The sequence below is a fragment of the Medicago truncatula genome, chromosome 8 (genome assembly GCF_003473485.1).
Source record: "Medicago truncatula cultivar Jemalong A17 chromosome 8, MtrunA17r5.0-ANR, whole genome shotgun sequence".
Lineage (NCBI taxonomy): Eukaryota > Viridiplantae > Streptophyta > Magnoliopsida > Fabales > Fabaceae > Medicago > Medicago truncatula.
The window spans coordinates 35997684-36016712 of record NC_053049.1 but is presented as its reverse complement, the minus strand read 5'-3'; the positions used below and the strand labels follow the sequence as shown (position 1 = coordinate 36016712).

General features: G+C 31.1%; 1 protein-coding gene across 3 annotated transcripts in view; it reads right to left on the bottom strand.

Moving 5' to 3' along the window:
* Positions 1–269: 269 nt before the first annotated feature.
* Positions 270–19029, bottom strand: part of LOC25501648 (uncharacterized) — a 33489-nt gene continuing 14729 nt past the window's right edge. For 2 of the 3 annotated variants that reach the window (XM_024771843.2, XM_024771842.2), the window contains one exon: positions 17581–17747. The gene's annotated coding sequence lies outside the window, so the exon portion shown is untranslated. Of the gene's footprint in view, positions 592–17580; positions 17748–19029 lie in introns of those variants that run through there. The other variant, XM_024771846.2, reaches the window with a different exon arrangement.

The window sequence follows — 19029 nt, the reverse complement described above, 5'->3', positions numbered from 1 at the left end:
AAAAACTAAAAATCTTATCCTCAATTTGGAATTAATCCTTTAAAGAAAATAAATTCTAATTAGAAACTCCGAACACACACCAAAACTAATTTTAAGTCTTCAAAATTACTTTTGTCTCGCCCAAAAAATGCTAACACGCACTATGTTTAAATTGACGGTGAGATTGTTCGATACTCAAAATCAAGATGTCACATTTATTTTGCCAAAACTTACCAAAATTTTACAAAAGTTGCACTTTAAATACTTTATTTTTTCAAAAGAATCTTGGCAGATTTGGTCGGACCTTCGACTCGGATAAGCTATTATTTAGATTCAATATTGGTAAGTTGTACATGTATTAACTCTTGTTGCGATTAATGTGAATAAGTGAAAAATCTATGATTCGAACACAAATATAGCATATTGTAATGTCTTTACCAAATGAACTATGCTTACGAGGATATTTTTTCTTGATAGACAAATGCTAATGAAACTAATGTTTATGTTACTTTTTGAAGTTATTTGAACTTTTAGAGCTTCTTCAACATCCCTCAACTGATGACCAATCAAGCTACCTCGTTTTTGCATGCCTCTCATAATTTATATTTCCCCCTATAGAAGATAAACTTTTCATCATGTTTCCAATTAAAAATTAAGGTTAACTTTGTTCAAACCATAGCATAAAGGTACCATAAAAAACAAAACCAAGAGAGGATATAGACAAAGACCAGTAACCTTCTTTGATAAGATTAACCGTGCTGAAATTGAACATTATTCGCTTAAACAACATTTTATATTCTTCTAATGTATTAGATTACGGAAATGATAGATACTGACAAAATTTATCAAGAAAATATCAAGACAGTATATTTGTTAACACCTTTTTTTAATTACACACATTATCTCCCTTGATTTCAGCCAAATAACAAATTTTATTGGTTGAGACATTTTTTTATAAATTTTTGATAAAAATTCTATAATAAATAACAATGCTCGATTAGGGTATGTTTATAAGGCATTGCTTGTAGGCAAAATGACAAAGTATATAATCTACCATCTGAACATTATCTTAACAAAATATTATAGTTATTTTCTCAATGCACCGAGTAAAACAAAATAACAAAAATGCAGGGCTTTTTCTTTGGACACATCTGTTATTTAAACTTCACTGCATGAATAGTCGAAATTTGTGTGGTCCCAATAAATAAACAAATGAAACTTCTATTTTATCATATAGTCGAAATTCCATTGCAATTCAGAATGATGATTTTCAAAGCCAGAAAATACCAATATATACGAAGAAAATTATGTGAGTATATGGTTTAGACCAAGTGAGGGGATCGATTTTCAAATCAATCTGACAGACATGCTTCCTAGATATATGTAATCATCGAAAATGTCTCATAAAACTCTTTAATTGAGGATTACAAAATAACTAGCATCCATATAAGACAAGAATCTAAACTCACACATTTCTATATTTTTTTTTTAACCATTTTATTGGTGTGAGGTATTCATCGGCTTTGTTTATAAATTATAACTAGGCTAAATTATGTTTTTGATGATTAATTATTTAATTAATATCGCTTTGGTCATTTAATTAAAATTTGATTTATTTTGATTTCTTAACTTCTCTCCGTTACATATTTTGGTCCTTTATGTTAGTTTTAATTCAAAAATGTTAGGTTTTCTTCATTTTCTTCTGGAATTTTTCTTGAATTTTTGTTGTTGAAGGTCGATGGATATGATATGAAGATGAAGAAGAGGAGAAGAAAATGAAGAAAATCTAACGTTTTTGAATTAAAACTAACAAAAATGACCAAAATGTGTAAGGAGAGAGAGTTAAAATACCAAAATAAATCAGATTTTAATTAAGGGACCAAAGCGATACTAATTAAATAGTTAAAGGACCAAAAATACAATTTAGCCTTATAACTAATCTCCGTCATGAATTAAATTGACTATCTTTAATGGACTCTCTCCTTCCAACTAAACTCATAAGGCTCGAACCGGAGATATTATTTAAGTGATCCGACTTTGTTCTACTTATTTCATATGCATATAGCTTTGAAAATTATTCTTCTCACTTCTAAAATTTATCATTTCCTTATATCAGCGACTCGACATTTTTCAGGGGCAGTTAACTGTCGCTGACCCTTTTAAGATTAGTTCAGTCATTTTTTAAGTCGTTCAACCGATCTTAAAAGTGTTAGTTGCAATTAACTGCCGCCGATATAAGAAAATTAACAATTCTATAAATGTGAAGAGTAATTTTCTATAACTTTAAATGAATCTTGGAAGGATTTCAATAATCTTGAGTGATAACATATTACCATGGTGAAGCAAATTAAAATTGGAGCTTGAGATAAAAATGCACTATTGATTTTGTTGTGAAAGTGCCTCAAAATTAAAGAAATTGGAATTCTGGAAGCTGAAAATCGGTGGCCGATTTTGGACTTTGTTTTTTTGTCTGTTGGTTCGGCAAAAATCGGTGGCTGATTTGGTGAGCACGATGGCCGATTTTGACAGCAGAAAATAAAACAGAAACGTATTTTCGGGCCTAGATTTGTTCGAGTTTTATTGAGGATTCTTTTACTATAAATATAGACATTGTATCAGTGTAAACATTGAGATAGAGGGGGCTGAAACAAGGGTTTAGAAAGGCAACAACAAAACTAGGGTTTGTATAGAGTTTGTCTCTTTGGAACAAACACTAGGGTTTGAGGGTTGATTCACATTGGGAAACACTATTAGGATTGAGTATCTTGGTTACGGGAAGAGATTGGGACTTTTGGTAGAATTAGGCATTGATATCTCTTTTGTAAGGTTACTCATCATATAGTGAAACGGAAGGCTGCTCTCTCCCCCAGACTAGGTCAATTTGGACCGAATTGGGTCAAAAATTTCTTTTGTGTTCTCTCTTCCTTTCTCTCTCGCTGATTTCTACTTTTGGCTTGTGTTTATAATTGTTCCATACACTTTATTTTGATTGCTTGATTATCCCTTACTCCACACATCAAGTTTGTTATTGGTGTGATTTTTGATCGAATTCACAACAGATTCATGGGCACTTTATTTCAAAGAAAAAGGGGTACATCCTTTTGTTCAAATCATTAGAGCATAAGTGATAGAATAAAAGTTGTGTTCCAAAATGTGAACCACATATTTGGCTGGCACACAGCATCAATTATACAAGTGCACTGTCTCGATCGAGTAGGCAACACAAATTGTCTCCTTTAGCTTAACGTACGTGAGACAGGAGGTACAGTGTGTGACTGTTTTTTAGTGTGTGTTTATATGGATTTGTCATGTTGTTGTTTAATCATTTATTAGTGCAGAATATTCTTCAATTTTATTTTTTTTGAAATACTCTTCAACTTTGTTGAACACTAATTTTTATCAGAAACATGATTTGTTATTTTTAGTGGAGTCTCCGAATAAGGTCTGTACAAGCTTTAAATTCTAAATAATGTATTATACATATATTCAATGGACTAAGATTTTAATCCCAACAATCAAAGGCAAAAACATGAGCAAATATGAATCACAATCATGGATCTTCTCCAAGAATATTAGTGAATGAAAATACTATTTGAAATAACAAGTGCCAATCTAAACTACCATATCTTTGTATGATGCAACGAAGAACACGTTTTTTGTGCATTTCGCTAGGGTGCTAGTGGATATAGATCTTGCGAAGCAGTTTTATGGGAAGAAAAAAAAACAAGTAAAGCATGTTAGCCTAGTTAGTTTAACCAGTTACTTTAGATGGCACGGGTTGAAGTTTTGAGTTCGACTACTTAAGTAGGCCCACCTCATTTAACATGTTAAATCATTTTGAATATCTGATTCATGATCATTAAGAAGAAAATTTTAAATTGATATGATTAAGCATTAACAAATAAAACAATTTTGCAGAGATAAAAAGAATTGAAGATTAAAAGGAAAAGAAATTGAATCACATAAATTAATTAAACAGAATTTAAATCTCGTTATTCTTATGTGGATTGATCTAGTTTTTTTTTTTTTTGGTAGATAGACGAGATGGCAAAGCCATCATAAACTCACACATACAATGTGGTGGTACTAGGGTTCAAACCTTAGTCATAACGTCAACAATTTCGGCATTGAAAGTTTTACTATTCCATCGAAGATTTTCAAATACAAAATTCAATATAAATGAGAGGTAGCAAAAACAACAAAATGAAAGATAGGTCTCAAGACCCTTGAAACCCTATTTATAAATGTTTCCTAAGTTAGGCTAGTGAATGTTCTGAATAAAAGCTAGGCCAAAAGGAAGAGTTAGCACAATAACAATAGTTACTAGAGTAAATAACCCAAAACATGCATTATATAGAGTAGCTTCAATAATTAGCAAATTTGATCATCAAAACGTCTTATTTGGAATTTGGGTTTCGGATTGGATTATTCTTAGATAGTCACAAGCCCAAATACAAATCTTTTAAACACACTCACAAAATATAAATTTTATATCATATTTTTTTAATTATTTCAAAAGAATGATAAAGTTAACTTTATATTTTGCTTTGGATTCAACATAAAAGTTGTATTTCTTTTTCTTAGATTTCCATCACATGTTGAATCAATACAATCGGATAAGTACGCCCTTAGTATGTCTTGAAGAAGAAATGGTGAATATGTAGTAACATTTGAAAATTACATAAGAATTTCACTAAAATCCATTTAAGACCCAAAAAAGCAAGAGTAGTGTTATTTGAACATCAATTTGCTTGACAACTAAATGGACAACCACATTTTTTCAAAGAAAAGTATGTATTGGCACAAATATCAAAGTAATAGAGAGAGTAAGTAAAAATATAATGTGAGTATGAGAGGAAAATTGTCACAAAAGTTGTTAAAAAATGGTTATACAAATATATTTCTCAAAAAGCAAAAATGCTAAAAAGTTAGTATTGGGCGCACACATTTAAAAATGCAAAGTGCAATGCTATAACAAAGTTAGCATTGACTCACACATAATCATAGACTTATATTTTATAGTTTCTGGATTTAGGCAAGTAAACTTTGTTTTTTTATTTGGATAATGTTGGAGGTGGGGAATAGGAGGTTCAAAGGATTCTTTTTCTAGCTAATAAGTTGGCAGATTATTCCATCCAACAAATAAAAAAATTAACGACTCCGGTCATTTGTTCACCATTTCAATATTTTAACGGAAGCAGACAATTGATAATAACTAAACAGCTGCTTCAATTTGAGTGACAAATTAAAAGCTTTACACTTACAATCTCTAACATAGATAGTTCTTTTTGTTTGTCCTCGTAAGTTTAACTTAGTTGGTAAGGATAATGTATTAATATATGCAAGGTTTGGGGTTCAAACCCTGATCACCACAAAAAAAAAAAAAAAAAGTTCTTTTTGTCCCACGAGCATGATGTAACTGAATTCGGGACTATCATTGATCATTGTAGAGCTCTCTTGAGTCATCTTTATAAAAACTATAGTGTCAAGTTTGTTAAGAGATAAATAAATGAGGTTGCCCATGAATTAGTTAAGGCGACCAAATTATCGGTTAGTTTTCAAATCTTGGTTAACATACAAAATTGTATTGAATATATTTTAAATAATGATATAATTTAAGTCCTTTTCCTTAATAAAAAGTTATAATCTCTAACTTCTAAAATAATTTTGACAACTATTACACTTTGAATCAGATTTTATTGAACTAAAAGACTCCCTCACCATCTTCAATAGTTCATCACTAGCGGCAACTAAAAACTCACTTGATTTTCATAAGAGGAAAAACAATCTGCAACTATAGACTCAGGGGCGAAGGCTTGTACAAGAGAGGGGTAGCTATGGCTACCCCAAAAAAAAAAAAATTATTGAATTTGTAGGTATATTTTTATGTTTAGCTACTCCTAATAATATATATTTGGTTACCTCGAGTTCGATTTTAGGTGTCATAATTTTTTATGACTTTGGTTACTTTCGGGTGACCACCTCATAAAATTATTGCTAGCTTCGTCACGGTATAGACTGATTCAAATATGTTGAGTCTAAATGTATCGAGTGTAAGCATGGTAAGTACAAATTCGATATGTTAGATTTCTCATTTTATAACTATGTGTCTTTGAAGCACGAACACCTCTGACATTAATTGTTCCTATAATACGATACACGTCTATTTCTAGCACTAGGGCAACATTCGTACGACACGTGTCAGACTACTTATCCAAAAAAAAATGGGGGGGGGGGGGGGGGGGGTGTCCAAGTAGTCATAATCAATGAATGAGTCGAAGACATTAAACTCAATAGCATAATTTTTAACTTTTCGGTGTTGTGAATGATTGAATAATGTGAATAATTGTCATATTTAGTTTAAAAATATTCTTGTAGTGAGTTAAATTGATCAATTTTGACCCTATAATATACACGAAGTCTGAAAAATAATTATGAAAAAATCAAATCACAAATTATAACTCTGTAAAAGTAATTTTGTGATAAGACAAAAGTTATTTTTAATAAGACAAAATAACTTTTATTGACAAAATTATATATTGAACATGAGGAGTGTGTATATAATCATTTCTATGTATAAAATGTTCAAAACACTCTTCTAACACTCTCTAATTCTATTGAGTAGAACTTATGTTGATCTCCACTTTTTTCAAGTAGTGTCCACGTAGATTTCACCCTTTAAGTGAATGTATATGAGAGAGAAAAATATATATATACCAGTCATTGTTCAGACCATGTTGGGTGAGCGCTACAAGTGACAAGAAATTAGTGCACTAAAAAAATGCAGTCACTTGTAACCTCACACAACCCAGCTCAAACAATGAATAGAACCAATGAGTGTTGAGTAAGATCTACACTCTTATTTATAAGAAAACATTCCTCTCAGTTATTTCACATTTCTGATGAGGGACTTATGAAATACTAAAGTTATAGTATATATGCCTCTTCCTTCTTAGTTTCTCTCCCTCTCTTTCGGCTATTACAAGTTCAAAGCATAAGTTGTTTATCTATATCATTTGACTTGACTTTTTGTCCTATATTAAACTAAGCTAAATTCCATTTCTCAATATGTATATGATGGTTTTATTAGTTTTAATTCTATATAAATTGCTAGTTTATACTGCTCCTGGACCAAGGACCCTGAAAAATTCTAAGAAAATTTGCTGAGCACCAACCACTCACAGAATATGGCTATGATCCACTCTTCCAACTTCTAATCATAACTTTACAGAAAATGCAAAACGAATCAATGGATAAGAACCAACAGCTTCTCCAATTTGAATGACAAAAGCTTTACATTCACAAAATCTAACTAGTCAAATAATTTTTGCAACTACTGCAATTAGGCGTGGTTCAAATTAGACTCGTTTAAACTTTTGAGCAGCAACTAAAGAATCTCACGATCTTCATCAGAGGAAAAAAAAATCTACAACTATAGACTCGTCTAAACTTTTGAGTTTAATCATGTTAAGTACCATGTCGTTATGTTGGTTTTTATATTTTGTAACTATTTATTTGGAACGCAATGATCTTGGAAACGATGCGGAGGTAATCTGGAAGGTGTTGCAAACATGTTAGACAACTGCAGATCAAGCAGAGAATGTAATTCCTCCAGAAAGTCAGGGGAATGCTCATTGACGCTTGGGAAGTATTGGAGCAATGTTGAAGTAGCAAGGAATACACTTCAGCAATAGCATGTGTATGATGTAAACGACGCAGCTGATGAAATTGAGCAGGAGGCGGAAGGGTTGACTTGTTTGTCCCCATACAGAACGACAAAGCCATTGTCCAGATATAACTTGATCGAAAGGGAATTTTCAAATCCCTAGTGAATTGCTGGGATACAAAGTAGTTGACCTTATCGACAACAATGACACGTCAAATTGGAATTAAATAGTCTTCAACTTTGTAGAACACTAATTTTTATCAGAAATATGATTTGTTATTTTTAGTGGAGTCTCATACCATATTCTCCGAATAAGGTCTGTACAAGCTTTAAATTCTAAATAATGTATTATACATATATTCAATGGACTAAGATTTTAATCCCAACAATCAAAGGCAAAAACATGAGCAGATATGAATCACAATCATGGATCTTCTCCAAGAATATTGGTGAATGAAAATACTATCTGAAATAACAAGTGCCAAACTAAACTACCATCTTTTTGAATGATGCAACGAAGAACACATTTTTTGTACATTTCGCTAGGTTGCTAGTGGATATAGATCTTGCGTAGCAGTTTTATGGGTGAAAAACAAGTCAAATCTGCTGCCCTAGTTAGTTTAACCTGTTATTTTAGATGGCAGGAGTTGAAGTTTTGAATTCGACCACTTATATATGTCTCAAGACCCTTGAAAATTACCCTATTCATAAATGTTTCCTAGGTTAGGCTAGTGAATGTTCTGAATAAAAGGAGGGCCAAAAGGAAGAGTTAGCACAGTAACAATAATAGTTAATAAGTTGGCAGATTATTCTGCTAGTTTACCTAAGAAAATTTAGTGATAACAATTCCATCCAACAAATAAAAAAATTAACGACTCTGGTCATTTGTCCACCATATCAATATTTTAACGGAAGTAGAAAATTGATAATAACTAAACAGCTGCTTCAATTTGAGTGACAAATTAAAAGCTTTACGTTTACAATCTCTAACTTAGATAGTTTTTTTTTTTTCCCGCTAGCATGATGTAACTGAATTCGGGGCTATCATTGATCATTGTAGAGCTCTTTTTAATTATCTTTATAAAAACTCTAGTGTCAAGTTTGTTAAGAGATAAACAAAAGAGGTTGCCCATGAATTAGTTAAGGCGGCTAAATTATCGGTTAGTTTTCCAATCTTGGTTAACATACAAAATTATATTGAATACATTTTAAGTCCTTTTCCTTAATAAAAAGTTATAATCTCTAACTTCTCAAATAATTTTGACAACTATTACACTTTGAATCAGATTTTACTGAACTAATAGACTCCCTCACCATCTTCAATTGTTCATCACTAGACTAAAAACTCACTTGATTTTCCTAAAAGGAAAAACAATCTACAGTTGTAGACTGATTCAAATATGCTGAGTCTAAATGTATTGAGTGTAAGCATGTTAAGTACAAATTCAATATGTTAGATTTCTCATTTTATAACTATGTGTCTATGAAGCACGGACACCTCTGACATTAATTGTGTCCTACAGTACGATACGCGTCTATGTCCAACACTATGGCAATATTCGTACGACACGTGTCAGACAACTGTTCCAAAATAAATTTTTAAGGGGAGATGGGGGGTCAAAAATGTGTCCAAGTAGTGATAATCAATAAAGGGGTTGAAGACATTAAACTCGATAACATTATTTTTAACTTTTCGGTGTTGTACGGATGAATAAAGTGAATATAATTGTCATATTTTGTTTGAAAACATTTTTGTAGTGAATTAAATTGATCAATATTGACCCTATAATATACACGAAGTCTAAATAATGACTATGTAAAAATAAAATAACAAATTGTAACTTTATAATTTGAGATTCTTCCTAGTTTTGGTACTCTAATATACGCGAAGTCAAGAAAATGATCTAGATGTTGGATTCTCGGGCATGTTTATGACTTTAAATATGGCTTTTAACAAGAAATTAGAATTTTCTGACAAATGAATGTTTAATTATAAATTTTCATTTAGAACGGCCCTCCACAAGTGGATCGTGGGATTGGTCCCTTCGGATTAGTCGGTCCTTGGATCGGTTACCGAGTTTTCAAATAAAAATAATGATAAATTTTCATTTTCCATAATTAAAAATTTCTTAAATAATTCATACTTAGTCCTTCATTTTAAAACTAAAATAATATATGGTGAAGGTTATTATGATGTTCCCATGGCTGCAAAATTAGGGAATATAATTTGACCTGTGACTATATCTTTACTCGGGACAAAATTACAATTTTGCACATTTTGGTTAAAAAATCAAAATAAATAGAGGTGTCTAAGAAATGTTCTGAAAGTTTTTATATCATGTTTATGTGTTTTTATAGATGTCTATGTAAACAATCTTCTCAAAATTCGATTTCTATGTCAAGATTTCAACTGTTTTGTTTTTTGAGTGTTTGATTCTTTAAAAAATCATATATAATTTGTCTCTTGTCGGAAAATACCAATTTTATCTGAAAAACTATGTTTTAACACCATAAACATGTCCACAAAAAATCATGAAAAAAAAAATAAAAAATCAACATCTAAGTCACTTTTATGGACTTCATGTATATGATAGAGTCAAAAACAAATATCAAATTACAGGCTAGAATATATGTTTTTATTTTTACAGGATCATTTTGAAAATTTTATGTATATTACAGTGCCCATTTGAACAATTAACCACATATTTTAAATTTCAATTTAGGACTTTTCATAAAATAAATGTACTAAAAGCATTCAATCAAATTTTAACGATATGAGTTTGTACACATATTCATCATAAAAATGTTGCATTTGATATACTAATAAATATCGTTTCATTTTTGTAAAAAATAAAATTGAATAGACAATATAAACTCCTAAAAGTATTAGATTTTTTTTTTTTCCTAAGGGTGTGTTTGTTTCAAGTTTGTCAAATTTATTCCTAGGAATATTATTCCTTTGAATATAAAGATGTGAATTTTATTCCAATGTATTTAGAATAAAGATGTTTGATTAACATTATGATATTCTCAAGAACCTTAAAAATAGGAATTATAATAGGTAGTTTTTACACGTGGATTTATTCCCATGAACTTTATTCTCAACCTTTTTTATTGGAAAATTTTTCTATTTCCAATAATCTTTTATAAGTAAAATTTCTATCATTTCTACGAATATAACTTGAAACAAACGAAAGACAAAAAAATACATTGTTGTGTCTAATTTACATTTGAATCATATTAGTTACTTTTATTGACGCAATTATAGATAGAACAGGAGGAGTGTGTATAGTGTATATTATTCTTAGGTCTGTAAAAAATGTTAAAACATTATTCTAACACTCACCCTTCTACTTAATAAAATTTATGTAAATCTCATCACTTTATGTTATATCCATTTTTAAATAAAAAAAATGTATATTAAGGAGTCCATAATACTCTTCCTAAAAAAAGAGAAAAATATACGGTCATTATTCGAGAGGTAGTTCCTAGGGAAGTTCCAAACGACAATTGCACTAAAAAAAAAATACAATCACTTATAACATCCAACAGAATCACACCCGAAAAATGAATAGTTAATTGTTCAAATTGATCCTATAATGTACACGAAGTCTAAAAAATGACTATGTAAAAATAAAATCATAAATTATAACCTTGTAATTTGAGATTTTACTTAGTGTTAACTATAACAACCCGATTTTTAGTTAGGTTTATTTTAATTACTTTTAATTGTGTTTGTGTGTGATTATTTGTGCTTGTGTGTATTTAATTGTCATCGGGTGCATTTACGTGGGTTTTCGTATTAGGAGGGTATTTTGGTAATTTTGTGAGGATGGGTAAAATTATAATTTTAGTGGGAATTGCTTTTAATAATTAGTGAGAACCCTTATTTTACTAAGTTACTAGGGTAGTGATTAGATTTTACCGTTAGTGACACTTTACCGTTATTAATTAAAATATCGTTTGGAGTGTAGTAATATTTTGGTTTGAATAGAAATGGGTTAAGCCCACTAGAAACTAAGTTAAGCCCATTAGTAGAGATAACACTAGGGTTGTGTTAGGAGAACCAATTCATTCATTTCACAAACATTTCTAGAGAGAGGTAGAGAGAGAAAGAGGTGAAGAGAAGAGCTTTAGGAATCAAGTGGGTGACTTAGGAGCTGAATTGAAGCAAGGATTAGGGTTAATCTTCTTCAAAGGTAAGGGGGTTAGTTATTATCACAATCATGTAATTTTGCATTTTCTCATGTTGTATGAAAATGGGTTGATGAACAATTCATGCTAAATTCGTGCTCTTGCTGTGATGTTATGTTTGTATGCATGAATTGATGTTAGTTGTATGATTGTTGGTGGAATTACATGTTCATATATGCAAAAATGATAAGTTATGAATATTGTGCTCAATTGGTGAATTTCTCCTAAGTTGTTGTTAAAGTTGAGATGTGATGCTTGTTCAAATGATGTTATGAATGTTATTTGATAATATGATTAATGAATAATTGCTTGGGTTTGCATATTCATGGATTGATGATGAGAATTTGAGTTGTGTTGGTGTTTTGGTGAAAATGAAGAGTTAGCTCAAATGTCAAGTGTTTTAAAGGTTGATTGTGCCTTTATGAGTCTTTTTAATCATAGTGACCTGTAAACATGTTCTGGAAACATATTTTGGGATTTGGGAATCAAATTGGGGAATTTTGAGTGAAAGGGGTTCCAAACCTGTAAAATTTCTGCAAACCTGTGAAGGTTCGCTTAAGCGACCTGGTAAGCGAACATTCATAGTATTTTTCTGGGTTCAGTTCGCTTAAGCGAACTGTGAGCGAACGAGTGAGCGAAGATTTCTGGTTGTTACTGGAACTCGTTCGCTTAAGCGAACATGTCGTCGCTTAAGCGAACTGGTGAGCAACCAGTCAGCGACCAGAAAGCGAACAAGGCGAGTTGCTACTGTAACTTGTTCACTTAAGCGAACCAGAGGGTCGCTTAAGCGAACAGCTTCAGTTCCAACCACCTTGATCTTTCGTTCCGGTCTTTGGGGACCAAATCCGAGTTTTCTTAAATGATGTTTTAAACATGTTAAACCGCTGTTAATTCCCCAAAGCCTGCTGGAACGATGAGTGTTCGCATAGACTTGGGATTTTTGAAATGAGTCTTAACTTGTGAGATTTTGAGAGTTCCAAACCTTGTCGAAAACAAATTTTGTAATCCAATGAGACTTGCAAGTAGACCTACAGCTCATATAGACTTAGGTGAGGCTTGCAAGGGTGGCCAATACCATTATCAAAGTGAAATGATATTTTTGAGTGGGAAATGAAAGGTTGTGAAAACGGGATTCCTTTATGAACTTAAGTTGTGCTTGGTCTTGTATGATAGTCCGAAGACGACTTAACTTCATGTAGACATTATTGGATAAGATTGGTTAATAGTGTTCGACTTGTTCTAGTTGTTTCGTTCCGAGATAGTGTGGTGAATTATTCATGTGATAAGTGAATTGTGTGAAAGATATTGTTGATTGTTGATAATCAAGTTGTCTGTGTGATGATGAATACTATGATTTAATTGTGTGTGGACATGTTTTCTTGATAATGCAATGTTGTGGAGATAATCAATATAATTGGGTGTTGCCCTATATATTGAGTTGAGATTGTGAATTGTTGTCGCATTATCGAGTCATTACACATGTCCATGCATCATAGTCGTTGTTGCTGTAAAAGGGATGACTCTTTTACTTCGAGATTATTGTAAGGCAGGTGTGAGCCCTTACAATCGATGTGCAAGTGGCATCGAAAGGTGACGACCTTGTTGAGATTTGGTACCGCATGCATTTATGTGTCCATAAGTGCATATCATAGCATGAGTCCTATGTGAATTGGGTGATTGGTGATGTTTTGAGATGAATGAATGTTGATAATGATTGTTTATGATTGATGTTGTGAATGAATATTTATGATTGGATAATTATTCATGTGATTGATATATGTGGATACGAACTATCACGTTGTGGTATAAGTGTTTATGCATGGCTAATATTATTCAAGTACATGATATTATTTGAATTGATTATTATCTGGATTATGATAATGTAATGCTTACCCCCAGTGGTTTTAACCGCCTACTTGCCTGTATGGGTGAGTAGACGTTGTGCAGGAGTAGTCTCGGTGAGTTTTTGCTTGGGATATCGGGAGCTTCCTCCGATATCGGTGTCGTGTCGGCTCTGATCTAGGCTTGTCGTGTCGGTCTAGATTAGGTTGTTTATATTTTCATTTGGATTATTATTTTGTTGTTGACTACCCGTATGTTTGGGTTTTGAGATTTATCTTTGGGATATGATTTATTTGCTCATGGCATGTATATATTTGATCACTCTGATTTATATTCCGCTGTAACTGTTGAGGTTTACATACATGTCTATCGTGTTTTGAATTTTGAATAAGACGTAATCTCTATTTCTTGAATAAATGTATTATTCGCATGTTTAATTGCTTTAATAGAAATAGGAGCGTTACATTAACCCTCTAATAAAATCACTTATAAACGCGAAGTCTAGAAAAGTGATTTAGATGTTGAATTTTTTTATGTTTTTTGCAAGCATGTTTATGACTTTAAAATATGGATTTTAACAAGAAATTAGAATTTATTGACAAAGGAATGGTTACTTAATAAATTTTCATTTTTCATAATTAAGATTGTTTTAAACAATTCATAATTAATCCGTCCTTCATTTTAAAACTAAATTTTTTAATGTTGAAGGTTGTTATGATGTTCTAACCATGCCTACACAATTAGGGAACACAGTTTGACATGTGACTATATCCTTACTTGGGACAAAATTATAATTTTGCACATTTTGGTTGAAAAATCAAATTAAATAGAGATCTTAGAAATGTTCTGAAATTAGAATTTTCTGACAAAGGAATGATTACTTAATAAATTTTCATTTTTCATAATTAAGATTGTTTTAAACAATTCATAATTAATCCGTCCTTCATTTTAAAACTAAATTTTTTAATGTTGAAGGTTGTTATGATGTTCTAACCATGCCTACACAATTAGAGAACACAGTTTGACATGTGACTATATCCTTACTTGGGACAAAATTATAATTTTGCACATTTTGGTTGAAAAATAAAATTAAATAGAGGTCTTAGAAATGTTCTGAATTTTTTTGTATCATTTCTATGTGTTTTTTTTAGAAGTGTATGTAAAAATCATCTCAAAATTCGATGTTTAGGTCAAAATTTCAATTGTTTTGTTTTTTGAGTGTTTGATTCTTCAAAATTTCTTAAATAATTTGTCTCTTGTTAAAAAATACTAATTTGATGTGAAAAACTAGGGGTGTTCGTGTAACAGCCCGATTTTCGCTATATTTATTTATAATTGTTTTAATATGTGTTTATATGTGTTTGTGTGTGGTTATTTATCATTGGTGCATTTTAATGGGTTTTCGTGTTATAAGGGTAATTTAGTCATTTTGGACTCAGGGGTATTTTGGTCATTTTGAATGTAAGAGTAAATTAGTAATTTTTGGTGAGGATTATTTTTAGTGTTTTAGTGAGAACCATTATTTTGCTAAGTTACTGGTGTAGTAATTAGTTGTTAGTATTTTACCGTTAAGTGATCGTTATTAGTATTTTACCGTTAAGAGTGTAGAAACATTTTAGAATTGTGTTTGAGTGGGTTAAATCCACTAAGGCATTAGGGTTAGGCTCATTAGAGGAATAGCCTATATAAGCCTTGTCTCAAAAGAAAATATCATTCATTTTTCATTACATAAGATATTTTGAGAGAGGTAGAGAGAGAAAGTGCAAAAGAAGAGGAAAAAGGGTTAGAGGAGAAGAAGCTTGAAGATTCAAGAAGTAGTAGAGATCCTAGGAGCTAAAGTGAAGTTTGAGCTAGGAATTTGTGCTAACTAAGGTAAGGGGGTTAGAATTCAATCATAATCATTTAGTGTAATTTTTCATTTGTTGTATGATTAAGTGCTTAATTGAATAAGTGATTAATTGTTCTTAGATGTTGAATTCCGTGCTCTAATTATGATGATATGTTTGAATGCATGAAATTGTTGATAATTGAATTGTTGTTGATGAAATTGTATCTTCTTAGTATATGAAAATGATATATGTTGAATTGTGCTCTAAATGTTGAATTGTGCTATGTTGTTGTTGAATTGTGATGAGATTCATGTTTAATTGATGTTGTTGTTGCTAAGAGATATTTTGTTGATGATTCATGGCTTGGGTGTTCATAAATCATGATTTGATGATGAGAAATGGGTTGTTGTTGTTGATTTTGTAAAATGGGTTGATTTGGTGAATTATGTTCAAATGGTAATTGTTTTCATGTTTGATGTGTTCTTGTGAACCCTTTTAGTTGTATTGACCTGTAAACAAACTCTGGAAACACATTTGGGCATTGGGAGATCAAAACTGAGGATTTTGGGTGAAAAGGGGTTGAAACTCGTAATATTTAACGGGAAAAAGCCTATTTAATTGGGTGTGGGTGCGGGGAAAACCCGTTGCTTTAGTACGGGGCCGATGGATGGTCAAACTCGCCCTGCCCCAACCCCCACCCCGTTTGTTTTAAATGATTTTTTTACACTTATATTTGATAATCATATTACTCGTATGCCCTTCTTTTGTTTTAATAATCTTGCAATTAAGTAGGTTTTTTTTACTGTGATGTTGTAATCTTTAAAAGATGTTGAGCTGTAATGATTTTAGAAGCTTTTGTTATTACATCTTTTACGTTACTGTGAAAAAAATGAAAAAAAAAAAAAGTTTTTTTTTTTACTACAGGTGCGGATGGGGGTCGAGACGGGGCTGGGAAACCTGTCCCTGCTTGGGGCCGGTTTGAGGGTCAATTTGCTATCTCCGACAGGTTTGAGGCGGGGCAGGGCTTGATACAGTGAAGCGGGGGCGGGTATGCTAAAACCCGTTGCCATGTCTACTCAAAATTCATGATCCTTTTTTGTTATTGAAAGGTCCGATAAAAAAATACACTTTTTAAATATTGTTTTGGTGTCATTTATAAAAAAAATACATTTTTTAAGGTGTTTATTATTATTATTTAAAATAAATAAGTAGTTTATTGACCGCCTCATAAAAAAAAAAGTTTATTTATACCTCTATCGAGAACATTTGTCTTTTTAATACTATCAATTTGTGTATTTAATAATTCACAATTTTCTATAAAGATATATGTAGAAAAATCTTGAAAAAGTTATAACAATAAGTAATTTCACTAAATTTGATGTTTTATTTTTTTTTTAAATTTTCTTCCACCCACCACCCCCTTGTTTTATTTTTAAAACTAGGTATCCGATTTAAGTACCGACTAATCTAAGGGATCTAATTCCATCGTTTACTTATATGAACTTAACCAACAGTATTGATATCTGTCAAAGTCTCAGGTTCGATTCTCCCATTACAAATTTCAGTGGGTGAACTTGGTTCTTCCAAATATATATACTAACGAGTGTATTCAATACTATATCTTTTTTTCATTTCAGTTTGGTCGTTTTTGTTTATTTTCATATGAAATTTTAAGCTTAAAATTCATGATTTTATTTTCTTATGGTCTTTCAGTCTTCAAATCTATGATCCTCGTCTATGTTTGTTTAAGAATATTATATTTGATGCTTGAAAATGTATATGAAAATGGACAAAAAGGACAAAATTGAAATGAAAAAAAGATAAAAGACCAAACTGTTATCTGAAATTAAGTTAAGGGACTAAAAATGTAATTTTGTCATTTTTAAAAATACTACAACAATAAATAAGTTCATTGACTTTGATATTTTCTCCTTCATATAATTAAGAGATTGGGGAGTAATACGCAACCGTTTCTTTTACCAAGATAAATGATATTCATTCATTTAAATTGATAGAATATATTTTGATATAATACAAATTTAAAGTCGTTAAAAACAAAAAAGACGAATCTGCAAACAAACTCGTAGAATCTATGTTAATAACATAAAACATCTATTTAATGCATACAAATATGATTATATTCAAGTCTCCAGAATACTCATGTCATTGGATCTACAACGTTAACGACACTAAAGTCGTTGATCGAATCTGCACTTGCCGAAAAATAATCTTTCATCCTGAATCAAATAAACTTATAAACACCACACTAAAACGAAAAATTAAAAACACACTGCATTAAAACGAGAAATCAAAACAAACAAAATTGTATAAAAACAACCAGAAAATACTGTAAATATGTGAAAATCACTTATTTAATAATAAAAGACTTCGGATGAATGATTTTAGGCTAAAATATGATTTTAGTCCCTGCAAATATGCCTCGTTTTGGTTTTAGTCCCTGTGAAAAAAAAATGTTTTTGGTCCCTGCAAAATTTTTTGTTTTTGAAAATAGTCCTTCAAGGACTATTTTCAAAAACAAAAAATTTTGAAGGGACCTTTTTAAAAAACAAAATATTTTGCAAGGACCAAAAACTATAAAATGGGTTCAGTCATCATGTGCCACGTATGCAAATCATCACAAAAATGGGGTCAGGGACTATTTTAAAAAACAAAAAATTTTGCAGGGACCAAAAACAAACAAAAAAATTCACATGGACTAAAACCAAAGCGAAGCATATTTGCAGGGACTAAAACCATATTTTAGCCATAATTTTATGTCAAAATTAACACTAAATCATCCCTCTTATGTGAGGATGACGCAACAGTTAAAAACTCATTTTATATACAAAAGTCAATCAATAGAATAAGGCTTAGAATTATGGCTGTCGTTTTGTTATGAAAGAAACTCTCTATGACCAAAACCTAATCCATCCAAACTCTCTATTCAATATTACGTCATTTTCAGTTACATATACATATCCGAGTTCCAATCTAGTCATCCTAAAGAAAAAAAGGTTTCAATGTAGTCAAATTTATTAATTGCTAAAACTTTACTGTAAAAAAAATTGCCAATATCAAAATTTGATGCAACATATTTTTACTCTATATTTTTTTGGTACAAATATTTTTATTTTATATAATAAGGTTTAAAAAGAATTTGACTTATATCTCGACATGAGTTCTTACGTGTTTGTTTGAAACCGTTGTGTTTGGTGGTATGATTTTTTGCTTCTCTGATATTTCAGATTGGTTGAGATCTTCATGTTTCAAGGGGTCTTGTCTACCTTCACTTCAGTATTGCTCGAAAGAGTTTTTTATGTTTATTGTTGATCAGGGAACTCTTAACACTTAAATTTTGATATCGTGTTGGCGGTCGATCCATTCACCATATTTAAACTCTAACTGTTCTATGTAATATTCACTTTTCATTTTTTTTTTTGTAAGGTTTCGCGCCTGTACGCGGGTTCGCTGGGTTGCACATGTGATTAGTGTATTTTTGTTAAGATAGATTTGAGTTGA